The sequence below is a fragment of the Schistocerca serialis genome, chromosome 1, assembly GCF_023864345.2.
Source record: "Schistocerca serialis cubense isolate TAMUIC-IGC-003099 chromosome 1, iqSchSeri2.2, whole genome shotgun sequence".
In the NCBI taxonomy this organism is placed as follows: Eukaryota; Metazoa; Arthropoda; class Insecta; order Orthoptera; family Acrididae; genus Schistocerca; species Schistocerca serialis.
The window spans coordinates 807,609,929-807,634,343 of record NC_064638.1 but is presented as its reverse complement, the minus strand read 5'-3'; positions in this window follow the sequence as shown (position 1 = coordinate 807,634,343).

The following is a 24,415-nucleotide window of genomic DNA, read 5'->3' as shown; positions in this document are numbered from 1 at the left end:
ATAAAACTTCAGCCATCTCGTAAAACAGGGCATGTCCCGGATTCAGCAAATGTTGCGCTTCCGTTGATTTATCAAGTTGGCCCAGGTGTGTATGGAGACGGTGTTCACCACCATAACATTCTTCCACGGTTTGACATATCTGCCCAATAAGATTTCTCAAGTTGGCATGGGATATTATATCGTCACGTTTCCTTTGGCCATGATCGTGTGCCACCAGCTGAGGATACCGAACAGCTCTATCGTTAAATATTGTGGGATTTGCACAATATCATCAGGCGGAAAACCCGAGATGTGTGCTTGCAACAGATTAGTCGGGAAAGCCTGAAAAAAGTCGCAACGATCGGAACGTTCTACCAATCGTTCAATTGTTCGACGACAGAAATCCACTCATAGACCACAGATCCATTCGATAACCGCTTTGTGAGCGTCTTTATCATTGGAAAATCTACTTCCTACAACTGTTCTTTCTGTTTGCCGAAAAAATGGAAATTGATTGATGTAAGATCTGAACTTCTGATCAGCATAACCAACATCTGTGTGGCCTTTTTTCAAATTGATGGTACTATTTCACTACAGCTATACACGACACTGTATTTGCTCCATTTACCGCCAGAATTTCACGCTGTATCCATAGTCTAGTATATACATTCACGACACACACTGTTGCGAAAGTTGTTATCGCTTGACAGCTGGAACGACACTAGCGCTCCAAGCGGTGAGAAAGCAGACAGTCGCATGCGTTGTAAAGAGAATGCCTGTTTTTAATTATTTTCTACTTAATAAACGAAATAGATGTTATATTTTTGCCTTCCATACTTTAGTCATTGTCATCGCAGACACTTTTCTTGACACTTAAAAACTTTTTATGTAGTCTAATGATTCACCTATTCTTACACTTCTCTCGACTTTCTAATACACGAATATTTTTTAAATGTAATTGCTTTTCCTTTAAAAGCGAGTGTGTTGAAGATTCTTGCTGCTTGTGACTCAGGTTCAGTTATGATTTCTTCGGTGTCGCGAAACAAATTATTGCTTATGACTAGCTATTGTCACGTCTGTGTGGTTTTCCCTTAAGCTAAAGTTGCGGTGGTTTATTTGGTTCGTTAAATAATGAAGGTATTACGTTCTATGTAGGTTTCTTACGTTCCACATTCACTATTTTGCCTGAAAGTCTAGCGAGTAAAATTCCACTTTATTGGGTAATGGTTCAAATGGCTCTAGGCACTATGGGACTTAAACATCTGAGGTCCTCAGTCCCCTAGACTTAGAACTACTTAAACCTAACTAAACTATGGACATCAACACACATCCATGCCCGAGGCAGGATTCGAAACTGCGACCGTAGCAGCAGCGCGGTTCCGCACTGAAGCGCCTAGAACCGCTCGGCCACAGCGGCCGGCTCTGATGTTTACCAGTAATTTTTTGTTATTAAAGGAAAACGACATGACTCATTAAACATATGTACGTTAAAATAAACAGTCCTGTAATGTACCGATTCATACCTCCCAGGGCCTTTAGGAAACTAAATAGTGGCAAATGTGGTACCCTTTTTTAGGTAGTGTCGATTTTTATGGCACTACACACACTCCTTATTGTGAAAACTATGTTACAAATCAATATAAACGTTAGTATTCGCACTCATCCGATAGCGTATTCAGAACTCTGTCACTTGCTGGCCGGTTGAGGCGCTGCCATCGTTGTGGGTAACAAAACCGAGGAGGAGTGTCGCGATTGTTTTGTTAGACTGTGGTGCATCTGTGTTCAGTTAACACCTTTTGCCCACATGAATCGTACTGTGCCGCGTATTTCAGCCTTGAAGTAAGTTTCCAGTTGTCACGCTCTTTCAATCGCACGCTGTGACGCACCTGTTACACGTACTGTAACATCCTCTTAGAAAAATTTAGTGACAGTGCTGGAAAACCTCTACGTTATTTGATTTTCAAACAGCTGAGCAAAACTGAACATACTCAGACATTTCTCTCTTTACTTATTCTGATCAACACTAAACTGACACAATATTTTTAGCGCAACGCAGTCTGACTTTCAATAATCCCTACAAAATAATGGCCCTGACTAACAATAACCTATATCTCTCATGAATCACTTACCTCACAAAAATCTTCGTTACTCAAACTACTGCAATACAGCGAGCACCAATACTGCCAACTAAATGAAAGATTCTAACTAGTGAAGGCACTAACTACTGATAGACATAGTTAGCAAATGAAAGATTTTGATAGAGAACAAACAATCTATTTACCTTAATAGTGTTCAAAAGTCATAATATACATATCAGTTCATGACATCCAGTCTTACAAATTTCCTTTTTTTGACGGACACACGTCCAGATCGTATGCTTATAGCAACCTCTCAAAACTCTGCCATCTCTCTCCCCACATCCACTGCTAACGGCTCACCTCCAACTGCGCAACGCTACGCGCTGTTCACATCCAACTGCCCAACACTACAATAGCGAATATTCCAACAATGCAAACCAGCCGCAGACTGCACACAGCAGAATCAGTGATTTTCATACAGCGTACTACGTGGCGTGACCAACACAAAAACCTAAACAGCCTACTTACAGTACTACAACAGAAATACGGCTGCAGGAAACCCGGAACATCTCCTGTCTTCTGACAATGTGCCACTCTTGTTTCGCAATGGTCTTAACGTGGGATGAGATGACTTCTGTAACTTAACTTTCTGAAGTGCGCACGTAATGTCTCGCATCTTCCCTTCCCCGTGTTCGCTGGAACACGTTTCAGACTTTCGCCTCTAGCCAGCCCTGTAATAGAAGCTTAATATACACTCCTGGAAATGGAAAAAAGAACACATTGACACCGGTGTGTCAGACCCACCATACTTGCTCCGGACACTGCGAGAGGGCTGTACAAGCAATGATCACACGCACGGCACAGCGGACACACCAGGAACCACGGTGTTGGCCGTCGAATGGCGCTAGCTGCGCAGCATTTGTGCACCGCCGCCGTCAGTGTCAGCCAGTTTGCCGTGGCATACGGAGTTCCATCGCATTCTTTAACACTGGTAGCATGCCGCGACAGCGTGGACGTGAACCGTATGTGCAGTTGACGGACTTTGAGCGAGGACGTATAGTGGGCATGCGGGAGGCCGGGTGGACGTACTGCCGAATTGCTCAACACGTGGGGCGTGAGGTCTCCACAGTACATCGATGTTGTCGCCAGTGGTCGGCGGAAGGTGCACGTGCCCGTCGACCTGGGACCGGACCGCAGCGACGCACGGATGCACGCCAAGACCGTAGGATCCTACGCAGTGCCGTAGGGGACCGCACCGCCACTTCCCAGCAAATTAGGGACACTGTTGCTCCTGGGGTATCGGCGAGGACCATTCGCAACCGTCTCCATGAAGCTGGGCTACGGTCCCGCACACCGTTAGGCCGTCTTCCGCTCACGCCCCAACATCGTCCAGCCCGCCTCCAGTGGTGTCGCGACAGGCGTGAATGGAGGGACGAATGGAGACGTGTCGTCTTCAGCGATGAGAGTCGCTTCTGCCTTGGTGCCAATGATGGTCGTATGCGTGTTTGGCGCCGTGCAGATGAGCGCCACAATCAGGACTGCATACGACCGAGGCACACAGGGCCAACACCCGGCATCATGGTGTGGGGAGCGATCTCCTACACTGGCCGTACACCACTGGTGATCGTCGAGGGGACACTGAATAGTGCACGGTACATCCAAACCGTCATCGAACCCATCGTTCTACCATTCCTAGACCGGCAAGGGAACTTGCTGTTCCAACAGGACAATGCACGTCCGCATGTATCCCGTGCCACCCAACGTGCTCTAGAAGGTGTAAGTCAACTACCCTGGCCAGCAAGATCTCCGGATCTGTCTCCCATTGAGCATGTTTGGGACTGGATGAAGCGTCGTCTCACGCGGTCTGCACGTCCAGCACGAACGCTGGTCCAACTGAGGCGCCAGGTGGAAATGGCATGGCAAGCCGTTCCACAGGACTACATCCAGCATCTCTACGATCGTCTCCATGGGAGAATAGCAGCCTGCATTGCTGCGAAAGGTGGATATACACTGTACTAGTGCCGACATTGTGCATGCTCTGTTGCCTGTGTCTATGTGCCTGTGGTTCTGTCAGTGTGATCATGTGATGTATCTGACCCCAGGAATGTGTCAATAAAGTTTCCCCATCCTGGGACAATGAATTCACGGTGTTCTTATTTCAATTTCCAGGAGTGTATTTTCGTATTCCATTTTTAAATGACAGAATTCGGTTTGTTTCTTTTACAGTTTTTTTCTGAAATTACAAAAATTACTCCGTATGACAAGGTTTTTCCAAATATTCTGTGGTCTTGTACCTTGCAACAAATATTCGATTGAAATTTAAAAGCGATGCAGTCGACAGAATCTCGTCAATACTCTATTTAATAGTCCACCTCCTTCGTTACTCCTCCACTACACACCATGAATCACTAAGTGAAATCGAATTAAGCAGGACTATTATCAAAAAACAGTTACAAGTTCAATGCATTTTGAAACAGAAACTATTGGAAATTAACACAAATTTCCACTTTCAAGACAGGTAAAACTGCTAAGATATTAAAGAAACTCAGTTCATTTGGAAGTATCAGACATCCTATGGGAAAAGACCTTTCTTCTGTTTCAAGTTACAAGACTGTGCACGACTGATGAATTATGGCTTTACTATCCACATATGGTATAAATAGTTCTACATGTATCGGTGAGTCGATAAAAAATTTAATTCATTTATTTCAAGAGCATCCAATCTTAATCCTGTTCAGAAAGCAGAAACCGAATGTGAAGAGCAGATCGCAGAACTGAAAACTTAGAGATTTTGAGAGAACAGGGAAAGATTTTTAAAATATAAGCTGAAGAAAAGCATTGTTATGAGTATTCTTTTCTTTAAGTGCTGTATATATTTAGAGGCCAACGCTGATATGAGCGAACACAGTTATAGACCGTCCAGGAGCAATTATTGGCGCGTATGCGTGTATGAGAGTGCACGAACGTCCAAAGACGAGAGAAACAATGACAGAGATAATTGGTTCGTTTAGATATCTCATTGGGAAGGCTCCTCCTCGTAAAGCAAACCTGCCTGATTAGGAGAGATGTATATTTATTTCAGTCTGTGTCAAGGACAGGCGTAAGCAAACGTGAGACAAGACGCGTGCCACCATCGCTGTCAGTTGAGCAGTCTCCGTTGTAACTCTTACGCAAAAGATCTGCTGAACTTCAAGTACCGCGATCAAGAAAGCATCACCACATTAAAAACGATTTTAAAAAGAAAGGATTTAGGCCGATGTATGCGAACGAATTATCTGGCAATGACAATGAGTAGCACATTGCAGCCTGCTGTGTTTTCATGGCACAATTTCCAAACGCCGCGTCTCGCTTAAGACTCTCATTTTCGGGTGAATGTGCGATCTATCGCAGTTTCGCAGTTCGCATAAGAGGACTGTTATTTTGTGGTCCAAGGAAAATTCCCATTCAGAGCATGAGACAGAAAGGAGCCCGCCTCATGTTACGATGTGGTTTGCCGGCCGGGGTGGTCGAGCGGTTCTAGGCGCTACGGCCTGGAACCGCGCTACCGCCACGGTCGCAGATTCGAATCCTGCCTCCGGCATTGATGTGTGTGATGTCCTTAGGTTAGTTAGGTTTAAGTAGTTCTAAGTTCTAGGGGACTGATGACCTTAGAAATTAAGTCCCATAGTGCTCAGAGCCATTTGAACCATTTTTTTTACGATGTGGTTAGAATGTCATCGCGATGCCCGTTCGGAGTTCTTTAAAAGGTACGTCGATGGAAATGTGTGGCTACAGCAGGACGGAGTTCCAGCACACCTTGCTATTCAGGTACTGTAGTTCATTGTCGAACAATGTCGAGGCCAGTGGACTGGGCGCGGTTCAACAATGTCTCTCGTTCCACTAAATTACTACTATGAAGTCCCGACTTTACTATGTCAGACAGCTCCTTATCGAAAACAATAGAGTTCAACGTTAATCAATGTCGGTACAAGATTAATGAAGAAACGTGAAAAAGTTTGAGGAAACCTTTGGAAACATAGCTCTTGAGATGTCCATTATGTGTCAAGGAAGGCATTAACTCACATAGAACGATTAAGATTGCGTTGTGATGCGTTCTTATTGCACTTAGTGGCAGCTGAAAGCGTCTTTGGTGAATTATTGCTATTTTGTTCAGGATTTCAATGCCTCTCTTGGAATCGACAGCTACATGTGCGTGAAAGTATCGATTTTCGCCGATGTTTATACCAAGGTGTGCTTCTTTTCATTTCACGGGCTGCTCATTTATTCTGATTGTGGGGTTTCTCGGTCTTTATATATTACTTTTAGTAACATATAAACTGTTTTATGTGCTGCTAGCTAAAGTTAATTTATTTTGTATGCGCCCATCACTAAGTGTTTCGAGAACTGTTCTGCTATTTTCCACTAATTTAGCCCTTGCGTAAGCAGACACTACAATCAGTGTACCGTCCGCAAAGGCGATGCAGTCTGTAGTGTATCCTATTCTGAAGGTGGTTCAGTAATGGCTCAGTGCCAGCATCCCAGAACACAATCAGAGCCCTGAGGGCAGCTTTTGTTGTTTTTTTTTTTCACCGTTTCTCTCCGAAGCCATATCTGGAAGAAAAAAGCTGAGAAAAAGGAAGGTGTTACAGAAATTAAACGTAAACAAGTACATTTCTCATTATGTGTGTTCATGGTTGTAGCTATGTTGAAGGCTGTTCTGCGCTGAGTTGCAAAATAGCACCTTGTCCTGCATTATGAAAACATGTACGTTTCTTACATATATTGTTGCTCAAGTGTGATTAGTATCTGTGAAAATAACTGGAAAAATAGCAAGAAATTGCTTGGCATCCGACGTTTAAGGTCCAATGTTGCGACGTTGTCGCAGGTACTTTCTACGGGCAGCTCAAAATGGCTCTGAGCACTATGCGACTTAACTTCTGAGGTCGTCAGTCGCCTAGAACTTAGAACTAATTGAACCTAACTAACCTAAGGACATCACACACATCCATGCCCGAGGCATGATTCGAACCTGCGACCGTAGCGGTCTCTCGGTTCCAGACTGCAGTGCCTAGAACCGGACGGCCACTCCGGCCGGCTCTACAGGCAGCCACCACAGCTTCTCCATTCCCCGCGGCTTTAAACTCATCACCCCTCTACCGAAATAGTGATAGATTTGTAGTACGTCTAGCTTTTATGTAGTGCGCTCATTCACCAACCGTAAGGAAAACCGTACTAAAATAAACAGTCCAGTCACATTAATGTGACTACCGCCTATGTCACGTGCAGTAACCACCCTCAGGTGGCATCTGACAGTTCTAGCAGTGGAGGGTATATAAAGCGTGTCCGGGGAACGCGGAAAACAGTGCAGTCCTTGTCGTAATCCAGAAACGGAACGAGCTATCCTACGTACAAAATATCATGATCACTGGCTTTCGGGCCAGTGTCGAAGCATTCCCGAAACGGCTAAGTGTGTAAACTGTTTACGTGCCGCTGTGGTTAAAGTGTACCATGCATGACAAGGTCTGCTATCTAAAAAACGGCGCCGGGACAACTGTGTTGCACCACAGGCTGTAGATGACAGGGGTGAACGACGGCTGCGACATGTGTACGGGCGAATAAACGTGCAACAGGTCAGGAACTGGCCACTCAGATCTACGTCTACATGATACTCCGCAAGGCACCGTACAGTGCGTGGCGTATGGTACCCTGTACTACTGCTTGTCATTTCGTTTTCTGTCCCATAAAACGACTGTCTGTGCGCCTCCGTATGAGTCCTAATTTGTCGTATCTTCGTAGTCCTCATGCGCAGTGCGTGTGGGCGGTGGTGGAATCGTTCGCCATTCAGCTTCAAATGCTGGTTCTCTAAATTTTCTCAATAGTATTTCTCGAAAAGAACGTCGTCTTCACTCCATGGATTCCCATTTCAGTTCCTTAAGCATCTCCGTAACACTTATGTGTTATTCCAACGTACTAGTAACAAATCTAGCAGCCGGCCTCTGAACTGCTTCGGTATCTTCCTTCAATCCGACCTGGTACGGATACCAAACACTCGAGCAGTACTCAAGAATAGGTCGCACCAGCTTCGTGTATGCATCCTCCTCTACAGGTAAACCACTCTTTCCTAAAATTCTCCCAATAGACGGAAGTCGACCATTCGCCTTCCCTACTACAGTTCCCACATGCTCGTTCCATTTCCTATCGGTTTGCCACGTTACGGCCAGATATTTAAACGACTTGACTGTGTCAAGCTGGACGCTAGTAATACTGTATCCGAGCATTACGGGTTTGACATTACTACTCATCCGCATTAACTAACATTTTTCCACATTTATGGCTAGTTGCAATCCATCACACCAATTGGAAATTTTGTCTAAGTTGTCTTGTATCCTCCTGCGGTCACTCAACTTCGACACCTTACCTTACACATGGCATCATCAGCAAACAACCGCAGATTGCTGACCACCCTGTCAGCCAAATCATTTATACATATGGAGGACAACAGCGGTCCTATCACACTTCCCTGGGGCACTCCTGACGATACCCTTGTCTCCGATAAACAATTGTCGTAGAGGACAACATACTGGGTTCTGTTCTCATGGTGACTGCTGTCCATCGACGATTAAGGCTGAAATGGGCACCCCAGTACCGCACCTGGATGCCCTCTGAGGGGCGACTGGTGGCCTTTTCAGATGAATCACGTTTTATGCCCTATGACAAACACCCTGCGATAATCGTTGGAAGGGTCCAGGCCGGTGGAGAGAAGTTATGGCCTGGAGAATGTTTTCGTGGCATTCCCTGGGTGATTTTCTCATTATGGAAGCGCAATGAATCAACAGAAGTGTGCATCTACCCTTGGAGACCATTGCAGTTTGTTTCTCCTCGACACGATGGCTTCTACCAGCAATACAATGCAACGTATCACACAATTCGCAGTGTACGTGCGTGGTTCGAAGTGCATCAGGATGAGTTTACCGTACTCCCCTGTCATCAAATTCCCCATATTTTAACCCAGTTGAGAATATATGGGACCACTTCGATCGGGCTGTTCGCGCCATGGATCGTCAACCGAGGAACTTAGCATAGCTGTCTACGGCACTGGAGTCGGCGAGGCTCCACATTGCTGTCGGTATCTTCCATACCTCACTGACTCACTTCCTGCACGTCTTGCAACGGTCCATGTCTCAAATGGTAGTTATTTACGCTTTTGACAGGTGGTCTCATTAACGTGGCTGGACAGTGTAACTTGATGACACTCTTACCGAGTTTCTCTGAAATCGGCCCTCTCGCAGCTAGACCTAAACACCAAGTCAATACTGTCCCCATTCGCACATGTGATGTATGAAATCACAACTGCACTTGAATCTGCTTCAAATTTTCGATCAGGTGGATGTAGCGTGGTTGTACATTTTTCATTGCCCATCTGTGCTACTACGTCAAGGTATGTCGTATTTGATGGAACTGTTCAGAGACCATATTCAAGATGATTCGTCGGACTAACAGTTCCTTCGTATGAAAATTGTTTCAGAGTTTCCGGACATATTATGAAAGTAAAACATTTCAGTTTACTTTGAAGGTTTATTAAGGTTGACCATGCAATGTTGCTGCTTATTACATTTGAATACTGCGATGTTGTTAGCCAAGTAGTCACGAAACGACACACGGCAGAGGTGTAATCCCAGGGGAGATCGACACAGCTCTCCCTAGTCATTGTCGAGTCTGGCCACTGTGCACAACGATAACGTCATCACAGTGAGAACAAGAAGCTTATCTTCTGTGCACCAGGTTATGTTTATTATTAATTGATCGCCTAACCATGGAAAAGATGAGACCTGGTACTTAGGGAGAGACAGGATTCGGTGTGGACGTGGCCGCAATCAGTTACCGTTGGTTGCTAAGTTTTTTTTAAAAAAAATCACGTACACTTTATTTAGAAACAATTGCAAATAAAGCAGACAATAAGGAACAATTATCAAATTTGACTGTTAAGATACAATGTCTAATAAAAAAATTCTTAAGCAAATTGCCCCCACGGCTGAAGGCCTTATTGACCAGAAATTCAAATTATTTGTCGGCTGAAGACCCCAATAGTAATAACTCAAAAAACAATTTGACAGATGAAGGCCAGGATAGTAAATTCGTAAGAACCAATTAAACTTCTCCAAGAGACATTAAAATATTCTTAAAAAAGACAATCATCAAAATTTCACTGTTAAGAGACAATATCTAATTAAAAATTCTTAAGACCAATTGCATTCATGGCTGAAGGCCTTATTGACCAGAAATTCAAACTCTTTGTCGTCTGAAGGCCCAAACAGTAATAATTCAAAATTAAAATATACATATATATTTAAAACACAAGCATCACAATCTGACCAAATCAAGAGAGAAGTAGGCCTCAGACCGTGTTCCAAGGATCGACCTGGGAAGGCCACTCAACTTCGTAAACCATGAGACTGGCGACCAAGAGTTGTATTCACTTAACTGGATGGCAACTCAAACTAGTGACAGTTCAAACGCAGACCAACACTCTTGCAAAATCTACCTAACGTCTGATAACCAATACAACGATGCAACAAACCAGACAAGGCGGAACCGGCGGACTGCACTGCGTCTTCAGAAGCAGGTGTTTAGAACATCTAGAAGCAGAAGGAACCACCAAGACCAAAATAGTCCAAAAGAAACAAAATATCCGAACCACAATCAAGGAGGCTGTCGAACTACACGCCTTACTGGACAGCAGCGGCAAGGCGAGGAAAGGTACACTGCCGCGAAAATACGCTATCCTCCAGGGCAGGTAACTGGGGCGTTAGCGGCCACTGGGCAGAAAAATACCGCAGGTTGAACTTCGCCAATAATAACACAAGGAATTCAATGATTATTAATAAGAAGTGGAAGACAGCTAATTAATTTCGCCAACTCCAAACACTCCGCTCGTTGCTCTTTTTCTCAGCAACCCTGCAAGAAGCAACGCGCGAACAAACGACGTGCTCTCAAAATCGTGGCGGTTTCACTACTGGGTTAATGTTCACTCAACTCAAACGTCCTGGGTCCAGTGGACAACGAGGTTGTGGCCCTCGCAACTACATCCCCTCGTGCTGCCAGCAATCCTGGCATGTCCTGGCCCTGCCGGACCTCAATGCTGCCTGTCCCAACTGAACTCGCTCAAATACTCTGAACCGGAAAACACTTGACGTCCCTACAAAGATAGTACCACTGTACTAGATATCGATAACCTCTGCTGCTGCCACTCGCAGACAGACAACGCTGGCAAACGTAGTGGCGCCAGTAAACACAAGAAGAAAACGAGACGCCACTCTCCCTATCACACGATGCCAACCTACCAACGGGACCAACGCGAGCCGCAACATGGCTCAAAAGTTATAGGTCAATATAAAGGATCTTGAGATCGAAGTGAAAACTGAGTTTAACAGACATTTATTTGTTATAATGACTGCCATAAATCACAATAAAATTACTCGAGTCAGGTTACAGAATTATGCTGACACTATGGGGAGGTACAAAAAGTGTGAACGACTGTGTGAAGAAAGCGCAACAGGTTGCGAAATCATAATCAGCGATACACTGGACGCCACAATTTATAACCAAATTAAGCACCACAGTTTGTGTGGCAAAGTAAGCAAGCAATAAGCTGCTCAGACTGTAGATCACGCTACGGCAGCTGCGATACATTTCTAAAGCAACAACTGGTATGCGCGAATCAGCAATAGAGGGCTGCCCGCAGAGGGCCAGCGTAGGGCCCCAGAGCAGAGTAAAAAAATGGTTCAAATGGCTCTGAGCACTATGGGACTTAACATCTTAGGTCATCAGTTCCCTAGAACTTAGAACTACTTAATGCTAACTAACCTAAGGACATCACACAGATCCATGCCCGAGGCAGGATTCGAACCTGCGACCGTAGCAGTCCCGCGGTTCCGGACTGAAGCGCCTAGAACCGCACGGCCTCCGCGGCCGTTCCAGAGCAGAGTAGCCCAAAATCTTAGTTCACGGACCTCAGATGCCTAATTTTCAAAAATGCCATATGGAGGGGACGACCCGTTGCTACTGTCGATGTGACAGACGCGAATATAGTTTATTTCGTGAAAAAACAGGGACTGCATTGGAAATTTCCAACTCTTCGCATACAGAATACTCCAGGTAGGTACTGGGCTGTAGCAGTGTCTTCTCGATTGGTCTGCTTCTTCGTGGCAAGAACTGTGGTAGAGCGGCTCAATTCGTGTGGGTGCACACAGTTTTGAAACGAAAGCAAGCGTTTTTCTCAGGCTAGTAGGGCGCCACTGTGGCGTCTCGGCCACTGTGGCGTCTCGGCCTCTGGTGATCATGCAGGAAAGGCGAAAATGTCAAACTCAATTATTCCGTTGCGACGGTAATGGCAACGTGCCGCCAACTACCGTCAGCTGGGTCAGGTTCCGGCGCTACTCATGAAAGCCCAAGGCAGGCCGTAGCCTCACTTCCCTGGAAACTGCCTGTCTCCGTGGGGAATGCCTTCAGTCGACAACATAGCCCCGAGGCCAGACCAGAAACTCATTTGCTCACACAGCTTTCGCCCAAGCCCGTACGTCCAGAACTCTTAATAAAATAGCCATCGAATAGTTGCAGAAAGTGAAATAATATCTTTTAGCGATATGCGACCGCTATGTATGTCACAACTTGATAGACTAATTAGCATATGTACTTGCATTAAAACAAAAGTGAATGCCTATTATTTAACATTTATTACTAACTAGAAATATACCTGTTTTAAATTTTTCGCATGTAAGTACACAAAATACACCTAGGATACAGTTTTCACATCTTATTTCACATTACCAGTTATCTCTCTATTCCCATATCACATTTTCAGTCTTTTGTACAGGCGATGTATATTATTAAGGCCCATGTTTTTCTAGAAATAAACAACAATATCTCAGCCAATCGTTGCTCTGGGTAGAATCGAAAATCCGCTTCCAAGATTTATTCCCCTGGTTCTGCTGGTGCTGTTTGCGGGCAGTATCATTATTAACTATTCACCTGCGACTCCATCATATAATAACAGCATCTTTCGACAATAACTGCCCATGCAGTTATATATCAAAGAAAAAAGTAATTTTATAATCCTATAATATATTAGAACATTCATTCGTAACTCACTCCCGTTAGCTTACAAAATACGCTGGATGAAAGAAAAAACTGGCAAGGTGTGAGTAGGACTCGCGCACTCACGATTTCGTAGAAATGTAATTACCTCTATAGACAACTTATCGATTCCGGCAATTGAGGAGCCCGACGCTCATAGCATGTTGTCGACAATTATACTAATAAGATATCGGTCGCAGGGATATCAACGTTTTCGAGAATGTTTTAATTTCAAGTATGGCGTCGGCTAACAAATGACAAAAGAAATAATTTTTCGTATGATATAACTACAAACAAATAGATTTCTGTTTTTTTCTTTACTTCCACTATGAATGTTTCTTCTTGCCGAATTTAATGACTCTACGTCAAGGGAAAGTACCCTGTAGCTTCTGATGAGTGAGTTTGCGAGTATCGAAATATGTGATGTAACTGGCACTATCTTTTGATTGCATTGACTTAGAAGCTAACGTTTATTATACCGGCAATGGACCTTAGACGGTCTTAACAGACGTTAAGAACAGATAAGAAATTACAAAAGTAATATGAGTATTTTTTCGTGTGATATAATTATAAGTTAACAATATTCGTTTTTTTTCCTTTTATTTTGCAGTGTGAAACTTTGCTAGGTCAACAGGAAATACCCTGTAGGTTTTTCTGTGTGAGTTTGCGAGTATCAAAATACGTGACATAAATGGCTCCTATCTTTTGATTGCATTGATTCAGAACCTTCAATTTTTGCACTGCCACGGGAGCATAGACCATAATATGTGACGAACTGCAACTTCATACGTCTACACATTCCTGAGAAAAGGGTTCTGAACAGTTGGAGAGACAAACTGGCAGGCAGACGGACAAACAGACAGACAAGAAAGTCATCCTACAAGGGTTCCTTTTTTTACCGATTGAGGTAGGGAACCCTAAAATGAAAGAAAAAAATATGGTGAGTCATTATGTCAGGAGAAAGTACGGTCTGACAAAGTGTCTATCTCTTGCAAAAATCACGTAAAATTCCTGAAATTGACGTATGGAACAGATCTCTGCGGCGTCTCCAAACATGTCAGCAATCGGTTCTCCGTGTGAATTGCAGCCATCGTTGCGATTTTTTCTCTAAGTAGGCCAAACGTTCGCGTCCTGAAAAATTTCCTACTTGACAACTGGCAGGCACAATACTTTGCGCAGTGGAAGTGGACACAAAGAGGAAGCCGACAACGCTAGACTGCCGTTGGTGTACTGGTGATGGCTGGGAGCTGCACAGCCCGATAGCTGTCAAACGCCAGCTGCAGGTACTTTAAGCAGGAGCGGGCGCCGCGGCCCGGAAACGGAGGAGCAGGTCGGCGACTGCACGCGGCCGCCGTAGAGCAGCGAGCCCTGCGCTACGTGCGCGGGGCGGACGGGCGGCCAAGCGCTGTGGGCCGGGCGCGTCCGACGGGACTCTGCCAGCGATGGCCTCGCTGCTCGTGAAGCCCCCACTGGCGGAACTTAGCGACAGCGCCCTTTCTAAGGGAACCTTACCTCGTACCCCGAGTATTCGCTGTGTCAGTACAGGAACGTGGTGGCATGTCCTTAAGAGCTCCAGTTCCGTATCCAAACTGGGCCCGGCGGAGGCGGGGTACGGGGGTGGGGGTGGGACGGGGGGTGAGTGTTAGGAAGGGTGAACGCTCTTTGCGCGCGTGCGCGGGCACACACACACACACACACACACACACACACACACACACACACACACACACAAACACAACAAGCACGCTCGTGCAGAATACATTATAGTGGAACCGTTTATAACTTCACATAAGTCAATTTCCAAAGTTCATTACCAGCTGTCGGAGAATAAAGCAACGTGTAAACTACACGAACTCGAAAATGACAACGAATTCTACACTCCTGGAAATTGAAATAAGAACACCGTGAATTCATTGTCCCAGGAAGGGGAAACTTTATTGACACATTCCTGGGGTCAGATACATCACATGATCACACTGACAGAACCACAGGCACATAGACACAGGCAACAGAGCATGCACAATGTCGGCACTAGTACAGTGTATATCCACCTTTCGCAGCAATGCAGGCTGCTATTCTCCCATGGAGACGATCGTAGAGATGCTCGATGTAGTCCTGTGGAACGGCTTGCCATGCCATTTCCACCTGGCGCCTCAGTTGGACCAGCGTTCGTGCTGGACGTGCAGACCGCGTGAGACGACGCTTCATCCAGTCCCAAACATGCTCAGTGGGGGACAGATCCGGAGATCTTGCTGGCCAGGGTAGTTGACTTACACCTTCTAGAGCACGTTGGGTGGCACGGGATACATGCGGACGTGCATTGTCCTGTTGGAACAGCAAGTTCCCTTGCCGGTCTAGGAATGGTAGAACGATGGGTTCGATGACGGTTTGGATGTACCGTGCACTATTCAGTGTCCCCTCGACGATCACCAGTGGTGTACGGCCAGTGTAGGAGATCGCTCCCCACACCATGATGCCGGGTGTTGGCCCTGTGTGCCTCGGTCGTATGCAGTACTGATTGTGGCGCTCACCTGCACGGCGCCAAACACGCATACGACCATCATTGGCACCAAGGCAGAAGCGACTCTCATCGCTGAAGACGACACGTCTCCATTCGTCCCTCCATTCACGCCTGTCGCGACACCACTGGAGGCGGGCTGCACGATGTCGGGGCGTGAGCGGAAGACGGCCTAACGGTGTGCGGGACCGTAGCCCAGCTTCATGGAGATGGTTGCGAATGGTCCTCGCCGATACCCCAGGAGCAACAGTGTCCCTAATTTGCTGGGAAGTGGCGGTGCGGTCCCCTACGGCACTGCGTAGGATCCTACGGTCTTGGCGTGCATCCGTGCGTCGCTGCGGTCCGGTCCCTGGTCGACGGGCACGTGCACCTTCCGCCGACCACTGGTGACAACATCGATGTACTGTGGAGACCTCACGCCCCACGTGTTGAGCAATTCGGCGGTACGTCCACCCGGCCTCCCGCATGCCCACTATACGCCCTCGCTCAAAGTCCGTCAACTGCACATACGGTTCACGTCCACGCTGTCGTGGCATGCTACCAGTGTTAAAGACTGCGATGGAGCTCCGTATGCCACGGCAAACTGGCTGACACTGACGGCGGCGGTGCACAAATGCTGCGCAGCTAGCGCCATTCGACGGCCAACACCGCGGTTCCTGGTGTGTCCGCTGTGCCGTGCGTGTGATCATTGCTTGTACAGCCCTCTCGCAGTGTCCGGAGCAAGTATGGTGGGTCTGACACACCGGTGTCAATGTGTTCTTTTTTCCATTTCCAGGAGTGTATAAATCCCCCCCCCCCCCCCCTCATGAGCCATGGACCTTGCCGTTGGTGGGGAGACTTGCGTGCCTCAGCGATAGAGATAGCCGTACCGTAGGTGCAAACACAACGGAGGGGTATCTGTTGAGAGGCCAGACAAACGTGTGGTTCCTGAAGAGGGGCAGCAGACTTTTCAGTAGTTGCAGGGGCAACAGTTTGCATGATTGGCTTATCTGGCCCTGTAACACTAACCAAAACGGCCTTGCTGTGCCGGTACTGCGAACGGCTGAAAGCAAGGGGAACTACAGCAGTAATTTTTCCCGAGGGCATGCAGCTTTACTGTATGGTTAAATGATGATGGCGTCCTCTTGGGTAAAATATTCCGGAGGTAAAATAGTCCCCAATCGGATCTCCGGGCGGGGACTACTCAAGAGGACGTCGTTATCAGGAGAAAGAAAACTGGCGTTGTACGGATCGGAGCGTGGAATGTCAGATCCCTTAATCGGACAGGTAGGTTCGAAAATTTAAAAAGGGAAATGGATAGGTTAAAGTTAGATATAGTGGGAATTAGTGAAGTTCGGTGGTAGGAGGAACAAGACTTTTGGTCAGGTGAATACAGGGTTATAAATACAAAATCAAATAGGGGTAATGCAGGGGTAGGTTTAATAATGAATAAAAAAATAGGAGTGCGGGTAAGCTACTACAAACAGCATAGTGAACACATTATTGTGGCCAAGATAGACACGAAGCCCACGCCTAGTACAGTAATACAAGTTTATATGCCAACTAGCTCTGCAGATGACGAAGAAATTGAAGAAATGTATGATGAAATAAAAGAAATTATTCAGATAGTAAAGGGAGACGAAAATTTTTAATAGTCATGGGTGACTGGAATTCGGTAGTAGGAAAAGGGAGAGAAGGATACGTAGTAAGTGAATATGGATTGGGGGAAGAAATGAAAGAGGAAGCCGCCTGGTAGAATTTTGCACAGAGCACAACTTAATCATAGCTAACACTTGGTTCAAGAATCATAAAAGAAGGTTGTATACATGAAAGAAGCCTGGAGATACTGATAGGTTTCAGATAGATTATATAATGGTGACAGAGATTTAGGAACCAAGTTTTAAATTGTAAGACATTTCCAGAGGCAGATGTGGAGTCTGAACACAATCTGTTAGTTATGAACTGTAGGTTAAAACTGAAGAAATTGCAAAAAGGGTGGAATTTAAGGAGATGGGACCTGGATAAACTGACTAAACCAGAGGTTGTACAGAGTTTCAGGGCGAGCATAAGGGAACAATTGACAGGAATGGGGAAAACAAATACAGTAGAAGAAGAATGGGTAGCTTTGAGGGCTGAAGTAGTGAAGGTAGCAGAGGATAAAGTAGGTAAAAACACGAGAGCTACTACAAATCCTTGGGTATCAGAAGAAATACTGAACTTAATTGATGAAAGGAGAAAATATAAAAATGCAGTAAAAGAAGCAGGCAAAAAGGAATACAAACGTCTCAAAAATGAGATCGACAGGGAGTGCAAAATGGCTAAGCATGGATGGCTAGAGGACAAATGTAAGGATGTAGAGGCTTATCTCACCAGGGGTAAGATAGATACTGCCTACAGAAAATGAAAGAGACCTTTGGAGAAAAGAGAACCACTTGCATGAATATCAAGAGCTCAGATGGAAACCCAGTTCTAAGCAAAGAAGGGAAAGCTGAAAGGTGGAAGGAGTATATAGAGGGTCTATACAAGGGCGAAGTATTTGAGGACAATATTATGGAAATGGAAGAGGATGTAGATGAAGATGAAATGGGAGATATGATATTGTGTGAAGAGTTTGACAGAGCACTGAAAAACCTGAGTCGAAACAAGGCCCCGGGAGTAAACAACATTCCATTAGAACTACTGACAGCCTTGGGAGAACCAGTCCTGACAAAATTCTACCATCTAGTGAGCAAGATGTATGAGACAGGCGAAATAACCTCAGGCTTCAAGAAGAATATAATAATTCCAATCCCCAAGAAAGCAGGTGTTGACAGATGCGTAAATTATCGAACTATCAGTTTGAAAAATACTAACACGAATTCTTTAGAGATGAATGGAAAAACTGGTAGAAGCCGACCTCGGGGAAGATCGTGTGGGGCGGTGGATAGAATTAATGTTGTTAAATGTTCCTATTATTTAGAATGTTGAAACACTTCATTTCCTGTTATTTTTGCTGTCTTTCGCCGTTCTCAACACTGGCTCTCTAACTACAATATTGGTTACCAGAAAGTGATTAGCAAAACGTGAAGTCTGTAATTAGAATTCCTAGTGCCCACTTCGTCTGAGAATACACTTATAGTGCCTCAGACTCTGTTCACTTAATATCTAAGGGTGGGTCACAATGAAATGGGGATATATACATTTTATCTTTCAAAATTTTGCTGCAACAAAGTTAACAGAACTTTTTCAATTTTACTCTCGAGGTTACTTAATTGTCAAAATCGATAAACAAATGGCTCAAAACGCCGTTAGTCACTTACTATAGAAAATCTATGCTCAAGGCATACAATCATAAATCTCAATTTATTATTTCTGGGCCGGAACACTGAACCAATACTCGGTACATTCCTGACAAATCTGTATTTTATTCACTTAGCTAACTCATTTTTGATTACCTTATTCTCAGATATAGTTTGAGTATATTTGATTAGTAGTTTTCTCAGCTTCTTTGTACATATGAGTAACTTTTGGTAATAGTACAGTTCTGAGTGTTCAAACACACTACGTTTAGTTGACTACAAAATCCACTTATTGGTCCTCTGCTGTTGTGTCAGTTCCACATCTGCAATTATGTACTTACATACTCGAAGTGTATTTATGCTGAGCTATCAATAATGTTTCACGTCTGTCATTATGTTACTTATTTACTTTGCTAGTGTATGAACTTAAGTAATACTCACTCTATTAATATTTAAAGCATAGAATAGCACATTTATAGTATACCTATAGTGTATTGCAGCTGATCAGTTTGCTCACGTGACAATCCATTTCCACTCGATCGGACGCTGAAACCTCAGGTAGTCTCTCTCGACCTACCACTAAAGTGCATCAAGTACTTATGGACGAGCGTAATGCTAAATTCCTTAAACCTATAGGACACCATGAGCTGCTGTGTCTCATCTAACATAAGGGTACCTATGGTCGCATTCACGCCTCCAACTCATAACCTCAATACGTGTAGGTGTGTCCTGTTACACACTACACCAAAACAATGGTCAGCTCTAACCTTATAAATACTTCAGGGACGTGTCCTTCACGTCTCAACCACAAACACTGTTCAATTCTATTACACTGCCATTCCTTGCTACACAAGGTGAGTTCATTCTTACAAATTGCCTGCATATTTTTCATAACACTAAGCAATCTCTTTCACTATTAATTAGTTAGCTCTACAGCATACAATAGGTTTCACTGCCACTTCAGATCCTGCTTATACACGAATTTGTATATCTTTTTAAATTACTATTGGTGGACCATTTCCAATAAAGCAACACTTTGTACTTACAATATTACCAGGGTGCGATACATAATTGTTACTCAAATACATTTGTATCTTATTTACGTCATACTTCTCTATTGTTTACGTCGCTGCTAGGATTGTCACATTAGGTATTTTCTTCACTAATCGGTGGATAGAATGGTTACAGAACTCATGGCTTGATAGCCATGACGGAAAATTTTAGTATTGGAAAGAAGGGGTCAAAATTTTTTTGTAAATAGGAAAGATGAAGAATGAGTGAGACCTGAAATGGAAAGAAGATCTCACACCGCTGGGACTGCACAGCTGCCACACTGTGTAGAGGTTACAGAACAACCTCCTCCCTACAGCATTCATTAGTTTAATGCTGGCTTAATAGTCATAACGGAAAATGTAATGTGTTTGAGAGTAAGAGCCAAAATTTTGGTGGATAGGAAAGATGAAGAATGAGTGAGACCTGAAAAGGAAAGAAGATCTCACACAGCTGGGACTGCACAGCTGCCACACTGTGTAGAGGTTACAGAACAACCTCTTCCCTACAGCATTCATTGGTTTCTTATTGAATTTATAACCATACCGGAAAATTTTGTGTTGGAAAGAAGAGGTCGAAATTTTTGTGGATAGGAAAGATGAAGAATGAGTGAGATCTGAAATGGGAAAGAAGATCTCACACAGCTGGGACTGCACAGCTGCCACACTGTGTAGAGGTTACAGAACAACCTCCTCCCTACAGCCTTCATTAGTTTCAGAAAATTTTCGTATTTGGAAAGAAGAGGTCGAAATTTTAGGTGGATAGAAAAGATGAAGAGTGAGTGAGACCTGAAATGGAAAGAATATCTCACACAGCTGGGACTGCACAGCTGCCACACTGTGTAGAGGTTACAGAACAACCTCCTCCCTACAGCATTCACTGGTTTCAGAAAATTTTCATAATGGAAAGAAAGGGTCGAAATTTTTGTGAATAGGAAAGATGAAGAATGAGTGAGATCTGAAATGGGAAAGAAGATCTCACACAGCTGGGACTGCACAGCTGCCACACTGTGTAGAGGTTACAGAACAACCTCCTCCCTACAGCATTCGTTGTTTAATGCTGGCTTGATAACCATAACGGAAAATTTAATGCGTTGGAAAGAACAGGTCGAAATTTTTGGGGACAGGAAAGATGAAGAGTGAGTGAGACCTGAAAAGGAAAGAAGATCTCACACAGCTGGGACTGCACAGCTGCCACACTGTGTAGAGGTTACAGAACAACCTCCTCCCTACAGCAATCATTCATAACCCTTGACCACGCCACATCGATCTGAAAATACCTTATGATGCCTTTTTAGAACCTGTATCAGTTCTTCCTTCTGATTAGCTGAAATTTTATCGATTTCGTGCACTTTAGCTTCTATTTTGTCTAAAATAATTGCTTCTTCTTCTTCTGTGTTCAGCTTATTTTTACTAAGATTAACACCTTCGTCCCAATACCTCCTATTTTTCAGAACTCGTATAGGCAGCTCCCAATTGTCGTCATTAGTTACTACATGTTTATCAATAAAAGGTACCGTAATTACTCCGGTTATTGGCAAGACCATTTTTAACTGGCTTCTTTCAAAGTCAACAACACTCTGATATTTTGACAAGAAATCTATGCCAATTAAAACCTCAATACTGAGATTGTTTACAATTAAACATGGATGATCAATTAAATTACCATTAATGTTAAAGGGCAGCAAAGCTTCTTGCTTTACTGTTTTTGACACCTTGCCAGTAGCACCAATTATTCTTAGTCCTGATACCCTCATTACTGTAAGTTTGTCTTTACCAGGCAATGCATTAAAGAAGGACTGAGATATCGCACTCACTTCACTTCCACTGTCTAAGAGACAACGTACATTGATACCCAACATATTCACTATTATTATAGGGTGGCTTATTCTAGTTTGTACAGGTGGTTCCTCAAACTCATCCAATAGCTCCTTTTGGATTTGTCTCCAACTAAAGTGATCGACATCTGTCTTCATTACATTTAGGTCACAGTGTGTAGGGGTTTCCTGAATTACATTTTCAGCTGCCTTTTCCAGTCGGTCTATTAATTTTAAATCTAAACACCGCACGACTTCATTACATTTAGTTTGCTGAACATAGCCCAAATTACTGTAGTCTGAGCGATTCTGTGCCTCCAGACCGGGCATAACACTAGTTACAGCTAAACCACTTTCACCATTATCGTCGGTTTCCTTCTTAAGTGACAACTGGTCACAGCTACTGGGTTCATCGACCCCCAACAGGCTATCCTCTACATTCTCACTTATCTCCTGTCCTAAATCTATTAGTACATTATCAACATCCTGCACAGGCACTTTAGATAAGGGCACATCATCCTCATCGTAAATATAAGCATGAATTTCTTCTGATTCTTCACCTGACAATTCAGTATTTTGTAGCTCTTCCCTACTGTTACACTGCTGCGCCTTCTCTTTCTCTTCCCACTTAGAAAGCGTCTCTAACACGGTATCTATCAAATACTGTGAGTGATCTAATATTTCTGTTTTATCCTTAGATGCTACCGACACTTCATCCACCTGTTCAGTTTGAGTATTCTGATTTGTCTTACCAATTCCCGTAACTACTGGCTTAGGAAAAGTAACCGCCTGGTGAGCGCCAGTGTCCTCATAGACGGGAACTAGTTTTCCTGCCTCGGCCTACTACTGTTTCCTTTATTTTCATTATAGTTAACTGGCACAGCATCACTTTCCGTACTGTTGTTTACATGCATAATTCTGTTTGAAACAAAATTATTATCACTTGGATGCCATTTTGGTTCTGATAATCATTTCTCCTATTCCTGCCTCTCTTAGGATGACGAACACCTATTGTTCTGATGTTTACATTGCCATTCTGCTCGTTCTTAAAATTACTACTATTGTTATTAGCATTTCTGTTATTACGTGCTTGCTCCTCATTGGCAGCAACACGTTCTACACGTTCCAAATATTCAATGAAACGATCCAGATTGTCTCTAGGAGTAGATATAATTCTAGTTTGCCAATTCCATGGCAGTTTGGCTTCAAGACCTAGTATAATCATTTGCGGTTTTAGCTTTTCGCCCAAATGTGACAAACGTGAGATCCATGACCTAGCAAACACTTTAATAGATTCCTTGCCTGCACTGAAGCGTTTTCCACTCCAAAATTCTCTCAACACTTCATTTTGCTTATTGCTAGACCAATACTCATTAATGAAAGCTGTTTTAAACTCCGCTAATGTTTTACACTTCAACATAACATCAGCTGACCCACGCATGGCGTCACCTGCTAAATGGCTTCTAATAAATGAGATTTTCTCTCGTTCAGACCAAGTAGGTGGAATTACATCTTCAAAATCGTTCCAGAAATCTAGCGGGTGGATATTTTTATCGGGATCGTACCGCAAGAACTGCCGACACCCGATAAAAGCGGTGTTTGCAGCTACAACTTGTTGTATATTACCATTACCAGAAGTTACTGAAGCTACTTTACTCTCAATGTTAGCAATGTTAGTACTGATATTTTCTACTCTCATTTCAACATTATTTACTCTTTGCACAATATGATTAGTGTCAGTTTTGATTGCATCTATTTCTGCTTGACATATGTTTACTTTTATATTAACATCTTTAAACCTATCTGAGCACAGTTCAGATTCCGCCTCGATCTTTTCTGTTAACTTGTGCTCCAGCTTCGCATCTTCCATTTTGAAGTCTTTGCGAACCTCAGCAACTTCGGATTTTATTGTTTTATACATTTCAGAAAACTGTTGAGCAACCATTTTCTTAATATCCTCATGATTGTAATCAATTTTATAATTCAAACTGTCTAGATCCTCTTTCAACTTATTGCAACCAGCCTTGAAGGTATCGTCCATTACCTCCAATCTTTTATTAAAATTAGTTTGGCTGGTCATAATCTCATACTTTAATTCAGCATTACTGCTTTTGACCTCAGTTATTTCAGACTTTAATTCAGCATTACTGCTTTTGACCTGTTCACTTATTTCAGACTTTAATTCAGCTGTCATTTTTGCATTACTGGCTGACATTTTTGCATTACTGGTAGCTATTGCTTGTAATATAACATTTAAATCAATAGCCCCAGCATCTTTGGGTTGCTCACTAGCTGGCTTTTTATCACACTCAGGTGACGAAAAACTAGCTCCAACACCAGAATCATCAAAACTAAATGAAACTTCTGATTGATCAGTCATATCTAACTTCTCCTGTTTAAACTCTACCACCTCTGATGACTGTTTCGTTTTTAATTCATCAGATAAACTATCATTCGATAAATTAACAATTTCTGATTTCTACTTTACTACAGGGGTCTCTATTATTGAATCATTGCCCCTTTTCACACTACTGTCAGGAGACAATACTTCATATTTCACTTTAATATTACTACTTTCATGCATATTTACACTTGAACCGTTGTC